General features: G+C 40.7%; 1 protein-coding gene across 3 annotated transcripts in view; it reads right to left on the bottom strand.

The window, feature by feature from the left end:
* STAT4 (signal transducer and activator of transcription 4) overlaps positions 1-13266 on the bottom strand; it is a 144668-nt gene extending 131402 nt beyond the window's left edge. The window contains exons 1-2 of one of the 3 annotated variants that reach the window (XM_017869359.1): positions 13176-13266; positions 8904-8991 (exon numbers count right to left, since the gene is read on the bottom strand). The gene's annotated coding sequence lies outside the window, so the exon portion shown is untranslated. Of the gene's footprint in view, positions 1-8903; positions 9028-13175 lie in introns of all 3 variants that reach the window. The other 2 variants (XM_017869360.1, XM_017869361.1) reach the window with 2 other exon arrangements.
* Positions 13267-18138: the final 4872 nt, after the last annotated feature.

Here is an 18138-nt window from a genome sequence, read left to right as displayed (position 1 = left end):
TGGGCAAAGGATATGAACAGACACTTCTCAAAAGAAGATGTTTATGCAGCCAACAGACATACGAAAAAATGCTCATCATCACTAGTCATCAGAGAAATGCAAATCAAAACCACAATGAGATCCCATCTCATGCCAGTTAGAATGGCAATCATTAAAATGTCAGGAAACAACAGATGCTGGAGAGGATGTGGAGAAATAGGAACACTTTTACACTGTTGGTTGGACTGTAAACTAGTTCAACCATTTTGGAAGACAGTGTGGCGATTCCTCAAGGATCTAAAACTAGAAATACCATTTGACCCAGCCATCCCATTACTGGGTATATACCCAAAGGATTAAAAATCAGGCTGCTATAAAGACACATGCACACATATGTGTATTGCGGCACTATTCACAATAGCAAAGACTTGAACCAATCCAAATGTCCATCAATCATAGACTGGATTAAGAAAATGTGGCACATATACACTATGCAATACTATACAGCCATAAAAAAGAGTGAGTTCATGTCCTTTGTAGGGACATGGATGAAGCTGGAAACCATCATTCTCAGCAAACTATCGCAAGGACAAAAAACCAAACACTGCATGTTTTCACTCATAGGTAGGAATTGAACAATGAGAACACTTGGACACAGCAAGGGGAACATCACACACCAGGGCCTGTCGTGGAGTGGGGGGAGGGGAGAGGGGGAGGGATAGCATTAGGAGATATATCTAATGTAAATGACGAGTTAGTGGGTGCAGCACACCAACATGGTACATGTATACCTATGTAACGAACCTGTACATTGTGCACCTGTACCCTAGAACTTAAAGTATAATAACCCCCCCCCACCAGAAAAAAAAGGAATGAGGCAACCTGTAACTGGTTGGGGCAATAGATTCATCCGCAAAATTGCAGGCCAGGATCCTTATCTGGAGACAGTGAGGGTTGTAATAAATCTTTCCAGAAAAAGGCTTTATCTGATCTTCATCAGCTTGGAATTCCTTGCTATAACAAAAATATATATCCAAAGAAAATAACCACTTGAAACAAATACCCAAATTGTAGAAAATCTGTCATGAGAAGAATAGAACATTCTTTCTTCCATATGTAGAGATGATCAGTGGATGTGCAGTCCAAAAACTAAGGGAAACCAAACTAAACTAAATTAGATCATTCCACAGAAGATGAACCTATGTCTGTAGCTTCACTCAGTGTAAAAATAATGAACTCAATCTTAAAAATGAAGGGTTGGTATCTTCCTTCTCCTGAGAATTGTTTGGCTTCACAGAGTCACATCATTGTTGAGGAGCTGGAATAAATGCATGTTTTCCATTTGACTATTGCTTCCATTAATCTTTCTGGGTGGAGTACAAATTCTTTGTTTTATGCTAGATGAGAGCAATGGGGAATAGTCTTACAACATAGAACACAGTTTTAAAATGGAAAAGGAAAGTACTATTTTAACAACAGTCAGTCCTTTCCCATAAATTGTTAAAGTTGGTCAAATTGCAAAGGACTTCTTTTCCTTAGCCAGTTTTGGAGGCAGGAACTTAAAAAAGCACCAGAGGGCACTATTCTCACGTGAAAGCCAACTCATGGGGCGACTAAAAACCGAAGCTGCTTTTGAGTTTTTCTGTAAGAGAGCGCCTTTCACATTTAAACAAGACCAGTTTTAGTCTCTAGCCTTTTGGCATCTGTGATTGTATAATCACTTGTCCTGAGATGTCACAAGGTTTATAGGATTAATAAACTAGACCCCTACCAACTTGCTCTATGGCTATGGCAAATTTATCAGTCTTACTTTACACCAGGACGGATGTGGAAGAAGAAGAGAGGATGCAAGCAATAGTGCTCATGTGAAAGGATTGTGAGGATTTATTCCTGTCTTTGTTTAACCTGAGCACCTGAATGGTGACATTGGACAGATTCACACCTGGGTATTTAGTTGTAATTTAGATAAAGCCTTTGTTCCTTAAGTATTTAGGTATGTCAAACTTACACAGGGTGGTGATGACAAGAGATAGCTCAGAGGTCTCTTGCCTGTCTCCAATATCCACCATACCACCCCATGTTATCTAGGTAAAGGTGGTTTCTTTGCTATACAACTTTAAGACAAATTCCCTGGCTGTCCCAAAAAAGTTGCCCCGTTTAAGTCCTTTATGGAAATTCTAGAGCCATCACTGCTTGCTGGTTGGTTGGTCGGTTTTTCCAGAGAATTTTCTCTAATAATCCAATTCACTTCCCATATAAAGGCATAGACTCTGCATTCACTTCCTCATTGCTCCAAGGTTTAGAAAAACCCACGAGGAAATCACAAGGGCAGTAGTCATCCGTGTCAAGTGCTGCTTTCTCTATATAAAAGATTAATAAAATCAGGGACAAAAGATCTATGGTAATGTATCAAAGAGCTGTCTATTTAGGCTCCCTTTTAGATGGCATTCAGTCTGCAGATTCTCTCAGGGTTGAGAAGCTTGTCATGTTTGGCCCTGTCAGAAGCAGCCAGTTAATCAGCTGTAACATGAGACTTTGACAGAACCAACTGCACAGTGGTAGCTTGTACTGTGAGTGCATTGTCCTCTCACCCACACTCTGCAATACTGCCCCATTGTAAACAAGATGTCTGGCTTAACTGGGATATCCTCTAAAAGTATTTTGGCTAAAACAGAAGCTGACATCATAGGGGAAACCTGTGTTCCCTCTGTTTGTATTTCTAACTTCCTATACCATTCCCAGAGAATTTCAGTGGATGTTGCTTAATAATGATAACAATGGATTACATACAGGTTGGCAAAGGGAGCAAAATGATTAGATCATCCAGTCAATTGGTCTTTCCAGCAAAGGGCAGAATCTCTAGATAGGGAATCTAACACTTCATTTAAGGCAAAGGGCCAAGTAGTAGGAACCACACTGATTTTGTTGTCTTCTCTGCAATACTGCCAGAGCACTGAATCTGTTTTGGTTGGCTGTACTTGTGCCCTACTTAATTCCTTAAACACGAGCTTCCAACACAGTGTTGCTCTTTCCTTTGGAGATAACCAGTGGAGTAAATGCTATCTGGTGGGAGGCAATTAACTCTTGTAAATGATGCCTGTGCAAAACTCAAGGTTGGGTTACCACTGAGAACACCTTGACAAGACAAGGCCAACACAGGAGAAAACTCCTAAAGAGTCGTCCTGCGGAGAGTCTTTCACCTTTGCTGTGTACTGTATTGTGTAAACTCTGGCTCAGAAAGGGCTATTGTTTCAGGCTTATTTATTCACCGGATGGAATTTATTCAATAGCACAGCTGAAACACTTGGTTTCTCAGCCCTGGGTGTTGGTCTTTATAATAACCTTGTTCCTGGATATATTTTCTTCTTATGTTCAAATATACAGCTAATTCAAATTCTCAAAGTGAATTTTATAATATCTGAGAGTAAGACACTAGAATTATCCAGAATGGCTGCTGGATACCTACTTCATTTTGATCTTTGTTGTCAGGGAACCAGAAGTCCCAATCTAGCACTTTATTCCTACAGTGACTCATACTTTTGGACTGGTGGTAGGACCCAGTCTCTCTGACTCCCTCTCTGTGGGAATTGTGTAAGGTAAAAACCATGTAGGCCTGAAGCTTTCAGTGGCCTCTTCCCCTGTCTATAAAATACATTATTGAGCAAAGCCCACATGAGTCACTAGATCTAGTCATATCTTTGTACCCTTGATACAATGTAAGACAGTACCAAACTATGGGCCACATACGGTGGCTCATGCCTGTAATTCCAGCACTTTGGGAGGCAAAGGCAGGCGGATCACCTGAGGTCAGGAGATTGAGAACAGCCTGGCCAACCATGGCCACCATGGTGAAACTCTGTTTCTACTAAAAATACATATGTTAGCAGGGCACGGTGGCAGGCACCTGTATCCCAGCTACTTGGGAGGCTGAGGCAGGAGGATCGCTTGAACCCAGGAGATGGAGGCTGCAGTGAGCCGAGATCATGCCACTGCACTCCAGCCTGAGTGACAGAGGGAGACTCCATCTGAAAAAGAAAAAAGAAAAAAAGATAGTACCAAACTATGAACTAGAGATAAGGACAGAGCCCCAGAAAGAGAGCAAGAGACGAACGGTAGAGTGGTTGTAAAGAAGCTGTGTTCAAACTTATGAGGAGTATGACGTACTTCACAGAGTACTTGCTGAATTGGTTGAGGCCTTTGCTGGGTTACATCTGTTACTCTTTAGCTCTTTAGCGTTTCATGGGGAACTAAGGAAGTGCCAGGACACTGGGAAAAGAGCCAGCATAAAATGGTTGTGTAATAAAAGGGTAAAAGGTTTGGTTCTGAAAATTAAAGACCTCTAAGCTCAACTTTTATAGCAAGGGAAAAAAATTGTCACACTGAATAAATAATGGGAATAGAACAAGATATTGAATTTACGTGAACAACATTTCCCGTCAGACTAATCTAACAATTTAATCTATTGACAAACAATAGGTAAATTGTATCTGTGGATTAGAGCTGGGACCAGAGGTATCTGGGAGCACAGGTACAGAGCTAAGCCTAAGAAACCATGGCAAGACTGGAGTCTCAAAGCAGGAACAAAGGAGGTAGAGGTCAGAAGTGGGGACAGACCTGGAACCAGGGGCCTAATGCCCAGAGAATAAGATCATGTAGGGGCCAGGTGCAGTGGCTCAAATCTGTAATCCCAGCACTTTGGGAGGCCAAGGCAGGTGGATCACTTGCAGTAAGGGGTTTGAAATCAGCCTGGCCAACATAGTGAAACCCGTGTCTACCAAAATTATTTTTTAAAAAATTAGCCAGATGTGGTGGTGCTCGTCTATAATCCCAGCTACTGGGGAGGCTGAGGCAGGAGAATCAGTTGAACCTGGGAGATGGAGGTTGCAGTGAGCCGAGATCGTGCCACTGCACTGAAGCCTGGGCAACAGAGTCAGACTCCGTCTCAAAAAATAAATAAATAAATAAAAAAGATCATCTAGGATTTTATGCCCTTTTCTGTCCTTTAAAAAATTGAATTTCCAAGCATGAGCCTATGAAGATTGTTTAATTCCTTTGAGAATCTGAGCCCATCATTCAAAGACCTGTCACTTAGTGATAGTATCATTTCTTCATTCTTTATTCATTCATTCACTCATTCACCAAATAAATATTAAATGCCTTATTTTTGTAAGGTAATTTACTAGGAATAACTAAAATTAAAATGACGGACATAGTTTGCCATCTCCCGAGTCATAATAGAAGAGTTGAAAAACATTTTGATCATTAACTAATCAGAACTGCCTTTTCTATTTAAAAAAATTATCAAAAAAATAACAGTTAAGATGTAACTAAGTCCTGATTACTTTGAAGATTTGGTATAAATTAGGACAAAAATTAAAATAAAATTTAATGTTTCAAAACAGCCCTTTTACTAAAGACTTGGCTTCTTTTGTGGCTTTTAAAAAAACTTACAGTTGCAGCTTTGATTGACGATCTCAGGTTTCCTAAAGTACCTTTAAACTCATTGCTTTATATAGTTTCAGTATATTGCTACTAATCAGTGCCCTGTTCTTACCAACTAAAAGGGCTATCTTTTATCTGCAACTTCATTTGTGTCTTGTCCAGAAGCAAAACAAACATAAAACAAAACATATGGAGGATAAATTATTTCAGTCTTTTTATTGTTCACTTCTATTTTTTACTTTTCTTATAAACCATTAAAATGTTGCTCTCAAGCTACCATCACATCCACTTTCTGTGGTTTTCCATTATTGTATAGGATTAAAAAAAAATAACTCATTAAATAAGCTTCATTTGAAGATCTCTGACAAGCTTGTTTTTCACTTATGAACCTAATGTAAAACATTCTATTTGGATACATTTTAAGCAGTTACTAAATAATTTCCTTACAGCTATATAAAGGTGCCTATAAGATGAGTCAATGGGTGGTTTATTTAGTCATCTATTTATTCAGCAAATTATAGAGTGCCAACATTGAACAGTGAGCCATCATAAGTTAAAACCAGGTAAAATACCAACTTGTGCAAGAGGTGTGCCTGCCATCACATTTGAACCCAATTGCTGGAAGAGACAAGTCATAGTATGGAACGTAAATACCTCAATTCAAGGTAATTTATGAATCATATTAGGTAATTTGAACAAACTAAGAAAGACTGAGTGAAGAAGATGGACCCTAAAAGAATGGTTAGGATTTTTGATAAGGACTAGGGGAATATGTAAGTGAAGAGAAAGACGTGAGTACGGGCTCAACAGGCAGGAAAACCCAGTGTGTGTTCAGGGAAGGTCAATAAGGTCAACAGACATATTGGCAGGAGCAGAAGCTTCATACTGGAAAATAGAAGCAGGTAAAGCTGGTGACGCTTGGAAGTGCTGTGTTTTAAATGCCAGGTGCCTGAGTTTGAAGTATTTCTACGATCCAATTGCCACTCCCTCGTCATTCTTAGCCACTCCAGCCTATCCTCAAGCTGCTGCCAACATGATTCCTCTGTTAACACATAACTCCTCTGTTGAAGATTTCTCAGTGGATCTCAGTGGATTTTAGAAGGGTATGGGTCCCTAAGCCCACTCAAGTATGGCTGTCTATGAGACTGTTCACAGTGGAGCACCAAGACACGGGTTCCCTCTGGCTGAGCTCAGTCTGGTGGGTCACCAGTGACCCTGCCCGGTCTCATAGGGAGCTGGATAAACAAGAGCCCTCTTTGATCCAAGCAACAGTCTGAGCAGAGGTGAAATAGCACCTGGCAACCCATTATGCCATGGCAAACAGGCTGAGAGATCTCTTTGGGTTCTGATTAAATTCCAGACACTTACACAGTGGAATTTGGTGACATAGGCTGACTAAACTCAAACAAACCTTCATATAACTTTCAAATTCACATTGTAAATGCATTTAATTTCAGCAAAACAACATCCATTATCTTAAATTTACATTCAAATATTATAGATTATATTTTATTTTATTTTATTTTATTTAAAAAATTTGTGCTGTGTACGGTGGAAAGCAGGAATATAGATATAAATATTATATGGCATCATCTAATTTAGTTTTAAAATGATCCCTGTAGGGTAGTTATTATTATCCCATTTTATAGATGAGGAAATTGAGGGTTAGAGGGTTCAATAACTTATGCAAGCTCAAACAGTAATTAAGTAGCAAATCAGGGATTTTAAACCAGTTCTATTTGATGCCATTTCTTCTGCATAAGCACATTCAGATGTCATCTTCAGAGACATCAAAGTAGAATTTGTAAATGACAGAAGCTGAGAAGTGCAAGGACCTAGACTCATTTACAATATCTATTTCCTGGCCGTGACTCATCAGAGGAAAACTACAAATTATGGTTTTACTAAATCAAGGAGTTATATTCGATGTCTTTTCAAATCTTCTCTCATCCCCTTGAGTCTATGATCCCCTATCAAATTTCTACTGCTCCCTAAACATTTCAGATTTCAAGAGCTCCATTGGAACAATAAGGAACTCTTTCCCATATTGAAGGAAATATCTTTTTTGGGGGATATATTCCTGTTTCCCCAAAACACCACAAGCAGGCTTCAAACACCATTCCAACTCTTGCCCTTCTTTTGTCCACGCCTCTTTCAAAAATAAGTAACAACATTAACAAAAACCAACAAAATTTGACCCTAACCCAACTGAAGTTTAAGCCAGATTTGTGTTTAGTTTCCCAGACCAAAGTAGGAGAAGCAGTTAGCTGGTTACAAGCCCTTCATAGTGCTAAAGAACAATGAATGGAGAGCTTCAAAATTAAAACCATACGTTTGGTAGGAAACATCTCCAACTGGTGCTTGATTACTAACTAGGCGTTCTGCTTCTAACATGATTAGGACAAACAAGGAAAACCCTGTGGGGTTTGAACTGATGGACTGATGCTTCCCTTCCAGGAAGAAAAAGAGCAGTATCCAATGGCATTGAATCACTGTGATTCTGGACACCTTCGAAAGTCAGGGCTTTGAGGGGGTTCTCATTTCTATGCCACACAGGGAGCCCTTCTCTTTCTCAGGAATCCTCTCCAGAGAGAGAGGCTTTGTGTAGAATTTTCCTGAATGCAATGAATGTCAGCACATTCCCAGCTAGAATGTGCATTCTATTCTTATCAAGTGAAACTGACCTCCCTGCCCCAGCATGCTCTCCTTGTTCATCATGATGATTAATTTCAATGATGCAGGTTTCTAGATTAATTGCACAGTCCACTCCAGATGGCAAATATGTACCTCTGGAGTCTCCTCACCCTTAGGAAAGAGGTCATGTGCTAGCTTGCAAGAATGAGGATTTTTAAAATAGTTGGCTTACTATCAAATCTGTGTCCTACAAAATGCTCTGTCCAGACTAGACTCTCTCCTTTAAGTTGGCAGCGATCCTTTCCTTCCTACTCATTTTCCATCTGATACCATGTGACTCAAGTAGGAGTCACAACCACAATGAATTTTTTTTTACTGCAAAATGCAAGATTTTACAGTATTTTTTCAGCCAGTGGAAGCAACCAGGATTCATGAGTCCTCAAGTTGATGTTCAACAGACCCCTGAATCATGTTTATTCACAGATTTCCAAGTTAATTGCCCTGGTACATGTTACTGAGCTTCTTGTAGTGAACAAAAATCTTATTCCATTTGTCATCACTGTCAAAAGGAATACAATATGCAAAATAAAATCTGGTCAGAAATTGCTCTTTTTGCGTGCATTTCTGCATCAGAGTGATTGTTTCAACATTGATTAAATACAGATTTCCCCCCAAAGCTTTGTTGGAAGCTCTAAGTGGTTCAGGTCATGGAAAGTGAGTTAATTCACATCCTCTCTTTCCAAGGTTAAGTTTTTTGTTTTTTTTTTTAATTGAGGCATTTTCTTAGGATTCAAAGTAAAAAGGAAGGAAATTGCTCTTATGTGTGTCAAGGAAGTCCAAATACTCACATGGACAAATAGCTGCCCTACTTCATTCGCCCTTCTTTGCATCCCAGAACTGTCACCTCCAGGAGCCTCTGCTGAGGTTACCATGAAGCTGTGGGGAAAATTTTGTTTGGAGCTTTCAGAGGATCTGTCGGGATAAACGTGGATGAGGACAAAAGCCTGAAAATCTAGGGACTGGCTCTGGGGAACAGGTTGGGGGCAGAATCATAAGAGCTGGCTACCCACCCAGTAGTGTCCTGGCTCCCTCATTACCTGAAATTCCACAAGTTTAGTTCATGACAACACACATTTGCTGTGCCCTGGGAATTCACAGATAACTAAAAAAAAAAACCTCACGGTGTAATGGGAAAGGTAGGAACTTTATCATAAGATAACTCTGCCTGAAAGAGGTGAAAAGGCATTACTGAGGTATTTTTGAGCCAGATTTTGAAGGCAGGATAGAAGAATGCCCAATGCAGAAGAGAAAGCCAAGGGAATCCCATTTACAAAGGTCAGGGCCTGATTTGCTGTGGCAGAAGAATGGGATCTGGAGGAGCCTAGCACTCGCAGGAGAGGAGATGAGGCAGGTTTCATCAGGCCCGAAGACCTGGCTACCAAAGTGTAAGATGGTGTGATCTGCAACAGTGCTGGAAATAGACTGGGGCAGGGAGAGATCAGCTGTGAGGTTTCTGCCATAGTCCCAGCAAGTACTTACGAAGATACGAAGATCTGGATGGCAGTGACAGCAGGATTTAAAAAAAAAAAAAAAAAAAAAAAAAAGATGTTTCCAAGATGTGATTTTTTTTTTTTTTTTTTTTTTTGAGATGGAGTCTCTCTATCTTACAAGCTGGAATGCAGTGGCTCGATCTCACTGCAACCTCTGCCTCCTGCCATGTTCAAGCTATTCTCCTGCCTCAACCTCCTGAGTAGCTGGAATTACAGGTGCCTGCCACCACGCCCAGCTAATTTTTTGTATTTTTACTAGAGACAGGGTTTTACCATGTTGGCCAGGCTGGTCTCGAACTCCTGACCTCAAGTGATCCTCCTGCCTCAGCCTCCCAAAGTGCTGGGATTACAGGCATGAGCCACCCTGCCTAGCCCTCGAAGACATCTTTGGAAGGTGGAATTGACAACATTGGATGTGGGTGATAAGGGAGATGTCTGCAGAGGTTTCTAGTTTGGGGGATTAAGCTGATGGTGGCAGTTCTGAGTGAGGTTTCTATCTACCTCTATCTCTTCATCTGCCTGCTTCTCTCTCAGTCTCTCTCTCTTTCTCTGCCTCTATTTTTTCTATTTCTGTTTTTCTCTGAGACACTCTATATCTGTCTTTTGTCTCTTGCTTTTTCATGGTATCAGCTTTGTTCTACACATCAGTTCCATTTTCCTCTCTATAATGGCCAACTTCTTCTGCCCCCTGGTAACTCAAGATGATACATGCCTTTGACTTTCCATAGCTTTCATTCCCTTGAAATTCTCTCACTTCCCATTCCACTGTTCATTATAAAGTTCATTCCATATGTTTCTGTTCAAATTTCCAATAAAGAGAATCTAATGAGAGGGAGCATCTGGCTCCCACTGTCATGGCCATTGCAGTACATTGAGCTCCACAGAAATAGTGCTGGGGAAAGTGAGAGTCCACAGGCACTGGGGCACTCTGTTAGTGGCTAAGGAAAAAATGTTAAACAAGGGCAAAGGAGATCCTAAGAGGCCATGAGGCAACATGTCATCATATGCATTCTCTGTACAGACTTGCTGGGAGGAAGCACAAGAAGCAGCATCCAGCTCCTTCAGTTGGCTTCTCAGTGTTGTCTCAGGAGTGCTCATGGAAGTGGAAGACCATGTCTGCTAAAGTGAAAGGAAAATTTGAAGACATGGCAAAGGCAGACAAGGCCTGTTATGAAAGATAAAGGAAAATCTAATCCCTCCTAAAGGGGAAACAAAAGAGGAATTTAAGGAAACCAGTGCCCCCAACAGGCCTCTTTTGGGCTTTTTCTTGTTCTGTTCTGAGTATCACCAAGATCAAAGGAGAACATCCTGGCCTACCCATTGATGACGTAGCAAAGAAACTGGGAGAGACGTTAATAACACTGCTGCAGATGGCAAGCAGCCTTATGAAAAGAAGGCTGCTAAGCCGAAGGAAATATGTGAAAAGGATATTGCTGCATACCGAGCTAAAGAAAAGCCTGATACAGCAAAAAAGGGAGCGATGAAGGCTGAAAAAAAGCAGGACAATGAAGGAAGAATAGGAAGATGAGGAAAATGAAGAAACGGTGAAGAAGAAGATGATGTTGAGTAAGTTGGTTTTAGCACAGTTTCTTTTCCTTGTCTATAAAGCATTTAACCCTCATACAACTCACTCCTTTTAAAGAAAAATAAAAAGGAAATGTAAGGCTGTGTAAGATTTGTTTTTAAACTGTACAGTGTCTTTTTTGTTTAGTTAAGCTATCAATTTTGTAGTTAGATAGCCCTCTACTATTAGCATTTTCAATAGCCACTAACCTTGGCTGATACAGTATGGGGGGGTGTACATGGTATGGAAATTTAAAGCAGGTTCTTCTTGGTCCATAGCACAAATTAATCATATATGGGGATGGTCATTTTTTTCATGTTCAGTTGTCTCTGACGCAGCCTATATGAAATAATTGCTGCTCTGTTAACTGGACATCACTCTGTTATTGCAAGAAAAAAAAAGTTGCAGCTGTTTTGTTGACATTCTGAATGCTTCTGAGTAAATACAATTTTTTAAACTAAAAAATATTTTTTAAAAAGGAGAATCTAATGAAATCAGTTCTTCTTTCCATGTTACTTCAGAGAGTCATTTACAGCTGGCTGCTTATCAGAACCACCTGAGGGGCTTTAAAAAAATACCAGTGCATGGAACCATCCTTGACTTAGTGACTCAGAATCTTTGAGGATGGAAAGCTCAGTATCTGTATTTTTTTAAGTTCCAGTGGCAATACTGATGCACAAATCGTACTGAAGCCACTGCCGTCAGTGACAGGTCAGAGGTTATGGTTCCTAGAGAAGACCTGGGGTCAGCTACTCGTAACTACTCTAGTCAGTTTCAACCAAAGGTGGGAGATAAAGGGCAGGTATGGCCACACTGTATGCAACATGGCCAGCCAGGGACCTGGGAGTACCCTGGCCATAAAGTCAGCATGAAATGTTTGCTACATTAGTCTCGTGAGGGGTAAAATACTTAAACATAGGCTTACAGTCCTCTATGATGTGTTTTGTGGCCAAACACAGAGGAGGGGCCTCTAATCCCAGGACTGAAAGGAGAGGAAGAGAAGATTTTTCCCAAGTAGGTGACATTTGAGCTGAACTTTGGGGGAAAGCTAAAGATTATTCAGGTGAAGAAAAAGAGAAATGAGACCACCAGTGAATGAAACAGCATATCACAGGTAGAGAAGAGATGCTTGGGCAGCATGGTATTACAGGTTCACACTTCAAGCATCCTCTGCCACCCTTCTGCAAACTCATAGCAAGGCTTCAGAAAATATCTCGATTATTTATTCTAGAAGTCATTTAAGCCTCTGCCAGACATTTAAGGGCTACCCAAACCAAAATAAAGTGAACTGTGGGAGGATATTGACAGATTAGACCAGAGAGGTATGTCGAAGCATGATTGTGAAGTTTGGTGCTCAATTTTCTAGAATAGTAGCTACTATTTGTTAATTATCCACATACCAGGTAGTTTATCACATTATTTCATTTAATCCCCACAGAACCCAGAAGGTCAATACTATCGCACTCTTATTATACATAAGGAAACAGAAGCTCAAATAGCTTCATTTTACTTGCCACAATCATAAAGCTAGAAAATGCAAAGCTGGAATTTGAACTTAACGGTTAAAGTTCTCAGACTTCAAATTTAGAAAAGGGGGACAAGGAGAGTTCTGTATTTGAAAATGAAAGAAAAAGATACCAATGTTTATGTCGTTGAGGATTTGCATAGTGGGATCATTTCACTACTCAAGTGGTTTAAAGAATTTATAAATATATTTATGCAGGTAAATATTCTGTATCCTTTATTTTATTTTATTTTAGTTTAGTTTAGTTTATTTAAAACATTACAGCAATAAAAAGAACACAATCTTTAGAGAAAACCTGGTGTGGTTGCTCAATATGTAAGATAAATGAAAGGGAAGCTGCTCGAGTCAGTAGGAAGTGAGAGGTTCATAAAGCATCAACATCACCACATCTCTCCTCTCCGTCTTTTCAAAATTCAAGAACTCCATGGCTCTCATATATGGCCCCAAATCATGTTTAGACTCATAAACTTTTTTTACATACCACAAGCAAATGGCTCCAGGAAGCAAGCGAATGTTATACAGAGGTGTTCTTTGACCTTGCGGAATATTGTGGCTGTGCAGGAGGAATCTGGCCACCTAGTGAACCCACTCCTGTGTTGTCATGGGTGCTCCTATGACCTAGAGAAGGGCAGAACCAATCATGGATGTGGTTTAGTGTCAGCTGCAAGCCACCTTCATAGAGAGGTCCTGACCTTTGTCCTCAGAGTCCACAGAAACAAATAAAGGGATTAAACCTTATTTTGGATGGGAGATTGCCAAGACTGTTTTATGGCAAAGTGTGCCCCCAGGAGATGATAAAGTCACCCAGGGATAATGTCCCATTGTTGGTCCCCTGCTTATTTTAGAGTTCCTTCCAAGGGGTGATAGAAGGCATCATAAAGTGATTCACAGCCATTCAAACACAGGTCATTTTAAGGCCAGTACTGACCCCTCCTAAATCCTTGCTCATTTAGTGAAGTAGGAAGGATTTTAGTACAACCCATTATGGCAATATTTGCCCTGGTTTTCCCGGGACTGAAAGGTCTTGGAGGGCATTGAATTTTCAGTACTAAATCCAAGAATGTTCCAGGAAAACCAGGACAAATTGGTCATCTTACTACAACCCAACACACCACAAAACTTTAGGGTGTTAACTGATCTATAAAACTTAGGGCCAGATGCTGCCATAGGAGTTCACAGACCATAAATAATTGTTATATATTTTAGATGTGCTCTTTAACAACCAAGTCATAGCATTTACATTCTTCCTGTTACAAACTCAATAAGTATACTCACTGTCTCAGTGCAAAAAAAAACCAAGTGGATAATCCAGTTAAATATACACGAATACTCACAGCTTGTGATGGTTAATTTTATGTGTCAACTTGGCTAGGCATGGTAGATATTTGGTCAAACATTATTCTAGATGTTTCTGTGAGTATATCTGTAAGATATTAACATTTAAATCCGAAGACTTTGAGTAAAACAGATTACCTTTCATAATGTGGGTGGTCCTCATCCAATAAGCTAAAGGTCTTAATAGAAGAAAAAAACTGACCTCCCTTGATGAAGAGAAAGTTCTGCCAGCAGACAGCTGTCAGACTTGAACTGCAACTCTTCCCTGGGTCTCCAGCCAGCAGATTTTGGACCTGCACTGCTACAATCATGTGAGACAATTCCTTAAAATCTATCTATCTATCTATCTGTCTATCTATCTATATCTATCTATCTCTATCTATCATCTATCTATTCATGTACCTATTACGATTAAGAAAAAGATCTTATTAGAAACCAATAACCTGATAAAGTTGTTTGTTTGGACTTTTTAAAACTTAGAGGGAATTTCCAGCATTACCCCATAATTTTGCAATAACCACTTTTATTAAATATTTGTTGAATCCTCCTGTAGCTGATCACACACTTGTGTATTTTGAATACAAATCCAATATACCGTATGAACAGAAGACGTGGGGATACATACTGTGCAGGGACATCCTTTACAGACACCCAGCTTACTTCACTGAATCTTGACTCATCACATAGACTGAGTTATTTCTTGGCTCCTTAGGTTCATAGTTTCTACTTTCTTAGTTCCAGGTACAGCCCCTTTCATGACCACCTGAATCTCAATCCAGTGGCTTATCAGCTTAAATTAACAAGATTAACAGAGTTCTAGCCCTTTTTTCCTCTTCTTCTTCAATTCATAATCAAACTGATGTGCATTTATTATCTTCCTGGAATCTCCCCAGTGTGTTCTTCTGTATTCTTCTGAGAGAGAAAGTTTTCTTGCCTTTACCCTGTACCACTATTGTATATGCATACAGACACAGAGATACACACTATTTGAGTTTTCATTTAATATGAACAAATGTGGAAAAGCCTTCTCCTTGTTTTCTTCATTCCACATCCTGGTTCCGAGGCAGCTGATCTAGTTGGCAGGGGCTGTTCTTTCCTCAATGACTCTATCTTTCTTAGAGGAAACAGGATGAGCAGCCTCAGAAGAGTCTGCCTTACTGTATGTCAAGAACACGAGAATCTTAGCCAACATACACTCCTGGGGCAGTACTCGCAGGCTGTTCCGAGAACCAATGTTGGAATCAAGACGTGGCTCTTGAATCACCGCCATGCCCCAGTGCTTTCACTACTTACACTTCATCATGACATACTCTTTGGACTGGTTTCACAGAAACGTCTTGGTTCTCTCCTTGAGGGTGGAGAGACATCACGATTGAGCCTGGGGGCCAGTGTGATTCTTGCACCATGAGTACTGTTACCTCACAGGGAGCCTGAGGAAGAGGGGAGGAGAAGCCTGTCAAAAATCCTTTCTTGTGCCACTCAGATCTGATATCTAGATCTCATACGATAACAGGAAGTTCCTACTTAAGGGGAAGGCACAAGTGCAGTCCTTCGAGGTAATGGGCAGTTACAATCTCTGCAAAGGCTTAAGGAAGGTTAGCAGGCCAAGGAACAGTCTTACTGCTGCAGCTGGTCCCAGGGCACTACTGATATGTATTTCCTTACCACCCATTCTAGACTTTCCTCATCCTTGACCAATATTTTCATCTGGTTTGCATTCCTGCCCTGTGTGGTGATAGAGACCTTCATCCCTGAGGAGTTTCAGCCTTTAATTGTCTTATTCCTATCAAGTCACTTTTGATACGATTTCCCTTTGTTTTATTTATTTATTTATTTAAGACAAAGTCTCACCCTATCCCCCAGACTGGAGTGCAGTGGTGCGATCTCGGCTCACTGCAACCTCCACCTCCTGGGTTCAAGCGATTCTCCTGCCATAGACTCCCCAGTAGCTGGGATTACAGGGGCCCGCCACCACACCCACCTAAAATTTTTTGTCTGTTTTGCTTAGTACAGATAGGATTTCACCATGTTGGCCAGGCTGGTCTTGAACTCCTGGCCTCAAGTGATCTGCCTGCCTCTGCCTCCCGAAGTGCTGGGATTACAGGTGTGAGCCACTGTGCTCAGTCACAATTGCCTTTGATCAATGAGACTGGACACAGAAGAACTAAGAGAAGCCCCAGTGAATCCCCTGGGCTCTAGACATGCTTCTCTCTGTTGCAGCAACCCTAATTCCTCAAGGGAATCATCATCAATTATGGCTGGTAGTACAGTAGCTCCTTTTTTTGAACACTGGCATGGAGAGTCCAAGGTGGCTTCAGTGGATCTCATGGCAGAAGAGGTTCCACCCTGGAAACTAGGATCACTAATCTAGCAGAGACTTAGTTTATGAGAGTGAGGAGACCAAATTCTGAAAGTGGATCACTTGGAGTTACAGTAGAACAGATTGATCTTATATCCTATATCTATCATCCATCTAGCACCCATTTGTCTGCCTACCAATCAATCAATCCATCTAATACGTATTATGTATTACATATGCAATCTATCTACCTAATATATATTAGCTATCTAATATGTTATATATCTATATATTATCTCTCCTCTATCCAATCAATGTCACCATGAAGGGCAGCACCCCAACCCACAAAGTGTGATCTCTTTGCAGGTACTTCTGCTGAGCCTTCCATGGGCCTTTCATTAGTCTCTCAAGTTAGTTGCTTCTAAGGAATAGAATACAGTTTAAAACTCATGACACCAGAGTCATGAGCCTGTTGCTGCACTTCCTCTAGTTCTTTACTCTGAGGAAATGTCATGTGTACAATGTTAGTAGATCAGACATTTTGCAGGTCCTTAGATGGTGGTGTTGGCAGAGATAACACCTGCCACTTTCCTGTGGCAGGGGAGACAGATCCTTCTCCAGAGTGTCAATTCAGGTAAGTATGAATCACTACCCTTCTAAGGTGAAAGGGGTCTGATGTATTTGACCTGCCGCTAGCTGGTTGGCAGATCTTTCCAAGATTGGAGCCATATCAAAGTCTCAGCATCAGTCTCTGATCCTGGCAGGGACGGAATTCAGCAGCAGCAGTAGCTAGAACAGCCTTAGTGAGAGGGAGTCGATGTTGTTTGATCCACGCTCAGTTTCCATTCTTACCACCATAACTTACAGCCCCATTGCACAAACACTGGGATGACTCAGTAGGAAGCTGGCTGACATTTACAGTGCAGGTCATGCTGCCAACTTGGTTGTTGAGAGTTTTGTATGAAATTGCTGTTCTCTAATGGGTATTCATATGAGATAAAACGTCCACATGTATTGTTTCCACTCCCATAAGTCTCTGTACATGAATGTCTGCTAGACATCCTTGTCCCATGTCCTTGAGTCTTGACTATTTGATCAAATCATTTTCCATTGCTCAGGACTCAGTATATATTCTTTCCTGAGGCCACTTCTCCTTCAACATGAAATGATAATCAATTTTATTGCCCAATTGGAGAATTTCTCTTAGTTACGTTTTTTCAGGGTCAATCTTTAGTGAGACTTTAGTACAGCAACAGTTCATTTCTGGTTAGCACCAACATATCTCACCAACCTTTGTGTAAACCGAGCCCTTTGTCCTTCTGTCAGTTGGTCATCCTCAGTGATGACATAGGAATGGATTGACGGAAAGATGCTGGCACAAGAGAGATAGATGAATCCAACATCTAGTTGGCTGTCTCTCCAACTCACTGCTAGTAATGTTATAATCCATTATCCGTCACTACAGTCTCTGTGAATCAAAGCATCTCCCTGGCCAGATTGTTCTGAGATGTTACCATGATCATTGGCCTGGAGGCAATGAGATGTGGTGGTAGGCAGATCGTGAAGAGAACAAGTACTGTCTTATAGTACTTCGGGTGATATAACTACATAGTCTCCAACTGAGGAGACTGCATAATCTCCAGAGAGGCAGGCAAATTTGGACATTCAAGATTGTTAGATTTGTCCACTCAATTGTTCACTTTGCAGGTTTCCTACTCTTTCCCTATCAAAGCCTTCACATTGACGTAGGAGACATTTTAAGGCTGTGAACTTTTTCTCCTTTGTAGGTTTGCAACGCAATACCATGAAA

The sequence above is a fragment of the Rhinopithecus bieti genome, unplaced genomic scaffold, assembly GCF_001698545.2.
Source record: "Rhinopithecus bieti isolate Rb0 unplaced genomic scaffold, ASM169854v2 scaffold_5051, whole genome shotgun sequence".
Taxonomy (NCBI): Eukaryota; Metazoa; Chordata; class Mammalia; order Primates; family Cercopithecidae; genus Rhinopithecus; species Rhinopithecus bieti.
Note: the sequence above shows the minus strand (reverse complement) of the source record. Positions and strands in the feature narration are given on the sequence as shown.